The 6,000-nt window shown below is 39.7% G+C and overlaps 1 protein-coding gene across 1 annotated transcript in view; it reads left to right on the top strand.

The window, feature by feature from the left end:
- LOC145263164 (amine oxidase [flavin-containing]-like) overlaps positions 1–6,000 on the top strand; it is a 156,488-nt gene that overhangs the window by 36,082 nt on the left and 114,406 nt on the right. The gene's annotated exons all lie outside the window — the stretch shown is intronic.

Here is a 6,000-nt window from a genome sequence, read left to right as displayed (position 1 = left end):
AAACGTTTCTAAAGATTGTGTATACCGTGAAATAACAGTAATATGTTCAGATAAGTTATATATACATTGAATTGCCCGGGTGTTTGGATGTGTATGTTGAGCAAAAAAAAAGTGGTAGTAGGAAGGCAGGCTCGAACCCGTACCGCGAAGGAGGAAAAGAACGTGGGGATAAAACCTGATGTCTTTGCTGTTAAACCAGAAGTGACGTAGGTTTAAATTAAGGCTAGACAATAGAAAGGAGGGGATGACTTTCAAAAATATCGGCGAAAAAAGCGACCCCCTCCCTGTAGAAAAGTGCCCAGTTGAAGGTGAAGATATTAATGTTTTTAGCCAATTTTTTACATTAGTCGTCTGGAAGGTCGAACTTCAAAACGATACTGATCTTGGTAAAATCCGTCGCCTCTGTCGAAAGTTTTAGGCAGACATGCAAACATACATACATACATACATACATACATACATACATACATACATACATTTATATATTGGTAACTAAAAATTTTCTACTCAAACCGATTAATCGCCCTCACAGCAGTGGAGTTACTATATTTAAGAGTATATCTGAAAAAATTTACATTGTATCTGCCCATCCTTCGGCTAACTGTGGTGACTTCAATGTTCAAACAAGATCTATGATGAGGGGACGTTCTGCCACGATTTCTCCATTGCTTATGACCTTACTTAGATTCACTAACCAACCCGTTTGCCCGTCACTGATGGTCAGTATGTAAGTCTCATAGACCTTTTCCTCACAACTTTCCCTGAGCTATGTTCATCCTCCGCTCTATCTCCACTGAGATCTTCCGACCACTAGATTGTCTCAGTTAAGATAAAAACAAAATGTAATAAGTCTTCTGATATATCTTTCCATCGTACATCGATAGTCAATAGCTGACAGGGATAGCTTCCGTACATTTATATCTGATCTACCTCTGCATTCCATGTTTAAAAAGAATATGTCCTCTATACTATCAGACCTGACGGAATGGTCAATTGTAGGTATAGACCGCTTTATACCCTCCGAAAAATTCCAGTAAAAAACTAACAGACAACCCTGGTTCTCTCCAGAATGTGCTGCTGCCATTGTGCACAAAAATCACTTTTTCCATTTTTTCCAACGTAGTAGATGTACTGAGACTAAATCCATCTCCAGGACTGCCATCAACCGCTGTAAAAGAATAATAAAGAACGCGAGAGAGTTGTATGATCAGTCCATCAATCCAAATTAACTTATCAGCCGCTTGGTTTTCACCAGATTTGGCAAATAGCAAACAGGGTCCTAAACAGGAGTGCGCGGTCTATCCCAACCATCAATCGAGCTGAGGTAATCTCGTCAGCATTAGAAAAAGTCAAACTCTTTTCCAAGAACTTTGCAGCTAATTCTACCCTATGCGATCAGGGCTACCCCCATATTTCCTCTTGTGTCTGAAAACACGCAACATACAAATATCTGTGTGTGATGTTGTCAAGCTAATCAAAAACCATGATTCCAGTAAAGCAACGGGTCCTGACGGCATTCCTATGATAATGCTGAAAAAGCTTCAACCAGAACTAGTTCCCATACTTACAAAGCTGTTTAAGCGTTGTTTTAAGGAGAATTGCTTCCTAACTCACGGGAAAACCTAATCAATATGTCCAGTATTTAAAAATTCAAATGATCGCTCATCTCCTTCTTAATACAAACCAATCAGTCCCATGTGTCTTATAAGTAAGTTGCTGGAATCTGTGTTAAATAAAGAAGTAGTCAACCACCTCAGCAAAAATAACCTCCTCAATGACATGCAATATGGTTTCCGCTCTTTCTAGATCTACAGCAGTTATATTTCATAGGATTAGCAAATCTTTCGATGAAGGCATCCTTTCTTGAGCAATTGCTCTTGACATATCAAAGGCTTTTGATAGAGTATCGCATAAAGGGCTACTCCATAAAATCCCCAGCTACGGTATAACCAGGGTTGCGGAGTTAGAGGGAGTCGGAGGTTTTAACTGGAGTCGGTGTCGAGGTCGGATTTCAAAAAGTACAAGGAGTCGGAGTCGGAATTTTTTATCCGACTCCGACTCCTTAAATCCAATGAATTTATTTTTTACATGGTTTTCCTGATTGGTTTTACCAGTTTTTTTTTTTTACATTTTCTAACCAAACAAACTGATGTATGGGGCTACTATCAGGAACCTAAGTCGCAGGGGTACTATGTAGGGAGTTTAGCAGCAAGATGTCTGTTTACATTACACTTGAACTTCTGCATGTCAGTACAGTTGGGGAAGCAGGAAACCGGAAGAGAATTCCAAAGTCCTGCAGTTCTGGGGAAGAAGCTATTAGAGTAGAAGGCTTTCTTACATCTAGGGATCTCAACCATGTAGGGTGTGCACTTTGCTGCTTGTCAAGTTTGTCGGGGGTATTTTCATCAAGGGGGTACAAGAGCTTGTAGTTCATCAGAGCATCCACCATTAAAACACTTGTAAAACAGGCAGAGGGATGCAACATTCGTCGATAGAATAGGGGCTGAAGCTTAGATAACAGTTCAGAATCTATCAGGTTGGCGACTCTTTTTTTTAACTCTGTCCAGGAGCGAGAGACTAGTAGCAGATGCATCAGCCCAAATATGACAACAATACTCCATACATGGGCGAATGGTGGCCTTATAGAGGTACAGGATACTTTCAGGAGTAAGTAACTTTCTAGCAGCAGCCTTGGCAGTGATCTCAATGTATTTATTCCAACTTATGTTCACTGTGAACTTTAAGCCGAGGAGTTTGAATGAAGTATTTTCAGCTAATGTATTTTTAGTAATAGCTATTGCTGGTTGGTAAGGTTTCATGTAATTATTAAAAGAAACGAACTTTGTCTTGGGAACTTTAGACGTTACGTCCATTTCTGACCTCATTCCACTACAGACTAAAGGTCTTCTTCTAGAGTTTCTGCCATTGCCTTTATTGCATGGTCATTAGTTTTCCCCACGTGCCTGCTATAGAGCGTGGTGTCATCGGCAAATATACACATGTCAGAGACGATTTTATAAGGTAAGGGTCGATCCCTGAGTTACAACTGCATTTATATCATATTGTTTGGACGTACGCCCATCGAGGACAACCCAAATTCTTCTCTCATTTAAGAAGGATTTAATTATGTTAAGCATTCGTCCAGTAATACCATAGATTTTATTTTCATGAGAAGACCATCGTGCCTCACCCTGTCAAAAGCCTTAGATATATATAGGGCTGCTGCCGTCCTCTCCCCCGCCTTATCCAGTGCCTGGTATATACGTTCAGAGATTACAGTTAGAATATCCGCAGTAGAACGGGCTTGCTTAAATCCATATTGATGGTGAAACAGAAGTTTAGCAACTGTAAGGTGGTGGACTAGAACTTGATTAATTAAAGACTCAATATTTTGGCAAAAAGTGGGAGGAGGCGAATTGGGTAATAATTTAATGGGTCAGTTCTTTTGTCAGAGATTTTGTAAACTAGTACCATAGAAGCAATATTTCAGCTGTCAGGAAAGTAAGATTCGTTAAGACATTTCTTAAAGAGTTTTCTTGTCGTTTTGAGCAATGGCTCTTCAACTTGGAGTCGAGAGTTTAGAGTGATTCTATCATTATCACAGCATGATCAGCATTCTTAAGTGGGTAATTAGCATTTGTTACACAATCCTCAGGATCTCTTGTCAGAAATAGATCCAGAAGTGAGGTCCTGGCGATCTGGGAGATGGGCCGGGAATGTTACTGTCAAGAAATGGGCTATAGCAAAGTTATGGATGGTGCTACTAGCTGTGTCAGTGTAGTTAGAGAAGCCAAGCAAATTTTTGCGTAGTCACCAAATACATGTATTTGGGCGCTAGTGACAAGGGAGAGTGCTACATCTATGCTGTCAGAGACATGATTGATTATAGTACAGCCCTGGATTGATGGATAGCAATAAAGAAAATACAGGTAGCTAACGCTATGTTGTAAATTTAGTTTAAAGTACATGAAGACCTGGTCACCTGATTCTAGTTTAGATTCCCTAGACATGGAGAGGGCATTACAAATATAGGCTCCAAGTCTGTTCCTGTTAAATTCCTTAAGATAAAGTGTAAGATAATCAGACATGTTAAAGATGTTAGAGGGGATGGAGGAGTGCAAGTTCGTTTCACTTAGTGCTAAGATATCCGGGGAGTTTGCTAAAAGAAATGATTCTACATCATCTAAGTTAGTTCTAAGACCTCGGATATGTGTAAATGCAAGCCTCGAGGGAGGAGGCGTGAGTGTGTGTCTGGTTTGGACATTTTTTTGGATTGAGCTGTCATTTCATTCTATCTCGTAGTTTCAGATCTAGATTGAGGTCCTAGGCAAAACGGATGTGCATAGCCACCATCATGCAACACGAGTAGACCATCAGTTGGCTCTACATCCACAGGAATGTGGCCTCGGGAATGCCCCCCCAAAGATGAGTGCAGGGTGCCTTTCCATGCGTGACATGGCACTAAAAATATCCCGATATTACACAACTGATGACAGAAAAGCCCCTCTAAGTGCTATCAAAGAGTTAGGGCTCTTGTACTGTCAGTTGGAAACAGCAACCAGCTAGTGTTAAACCGGTACCCTCAAACCTGTCCGACAGGAGTGGCCCAGTCCAATCATATTAGCATAAGTCCAATCATATTAGCATAAGCACTTCCAAGACGCCCAGGTATAGGGGAAGGGAATAAGGCAAATGTGGAGGGCGGCATTCATTGCCCTAGTCAAGAAACAAGGCTAAGCACTGGGCATCTCTAATTAGTCCTTGTGCCTGCACCTCTGCTCCCAGCTAATAGGCAAAGAAGGAGTATGGATTATAGATAGGCAAAGTCTATCTACTCCTTAAGCAGTTTAGGTTTGCAAACCGGTGATTTGATCAAATCACCAGCTCTAGGGAGGTTGTTGTCCAGGAATGAGGACGCCTCCCTCCCCTATTTGATGCCAAGACGTATGGGGTCAGTGGCACAGGTGTACAAATCGTAGTTTTCCTTATCCCAGATGGATGACCTAACCAGATCTAGTGATCCATCAGCACTGAGAATGTTTTCCTGCACCTGGTTTCAAAGCCAGGTATTTCTATGCTCTTGCATGAATAGTTAGGATTGATAGAGTTAGTATCAAAGAATTAGTATCTGTTTTGAAGTTACACTCCTCAGAGTAGGATTAAGATAGGTTACGTTTTTAAAGGAGGTATGTATGAGCATGGGGTGTAGATTAAAGGTGAATATCTACTAGGGTTAAGAAAAGATCAAATAATGTTTGTGGATTAGTGACTAATTGGAAATTTATAGCATAAGGATTAGGGTACGTTTCGAAATGTGCTTTAGGTGTTAGTTTTCAAGTAAAGATAATCACCAGTACATTATCCCATCTAATGAAAGAAAGATATAGTTGCTAGTTAATATAGATCACTTATAATCTGGGCACAAACTGTGGCTATTAGTTATCTATTTTATATATATTCTATAGAGTATAAATATAGGTTAAGCTAATGCATCCCTTAGCAATAGATATGTATAGATATTTAGTATTTATCGATTTTGAAAAGGTCAGCTTACTAAAGTTTAGGACCAGAAGCTAAACCCTCCTCCCAGGGTACCTGCAAAGTGTGTGATTTTATATCAGCTTGGAGAGAAGAGCAATTGGGTTTTTGTCCAGTTGAAACAGGAGAGATGATTTAACTTACAAAAATACAACATTAATATACAATATTGATATACAGGGATTTGGGGAGGATTTAAGAGTATAAGGGTTTTTAATGTTTATCATGCAAAACAGACAGGCAGGCGTCATGGAGACAAAGCATTATTTAAAGCAAACATTTAGAAATAACATTTGTGCCAGTTATTTTGGTAACATACATCAGTAACAATATACATGTGACCAGTAAAGGCTTTATATTTAATCATTACACTTAGTCATAGAATGATAAATTATGATTTCCAAAAAGAGGGAAGCAGTATAAGTAAATAAGAGCAGGAAAACAGGTTTAGTGAATAAGCAA

Source organism: Euprymna scolopes, chromosome 38, assembly GCF_053919585.1.
Source record: "Euprymna scolopes isolate OS-2025 chromosome 38, ASM5391958v1, whole genome shotgun sequence".
Lineage (NCBI taxonomy): Eukaryota > Metazoa > Mollusca > Cephalopoda > Sepiida > Sepiolidae > Euprymna > Euprymna scolopes.
Note: the sequence above shows the minus strand (reverse complement) of the source record. Positions and strands in the feature narration are given on the sequence as shown.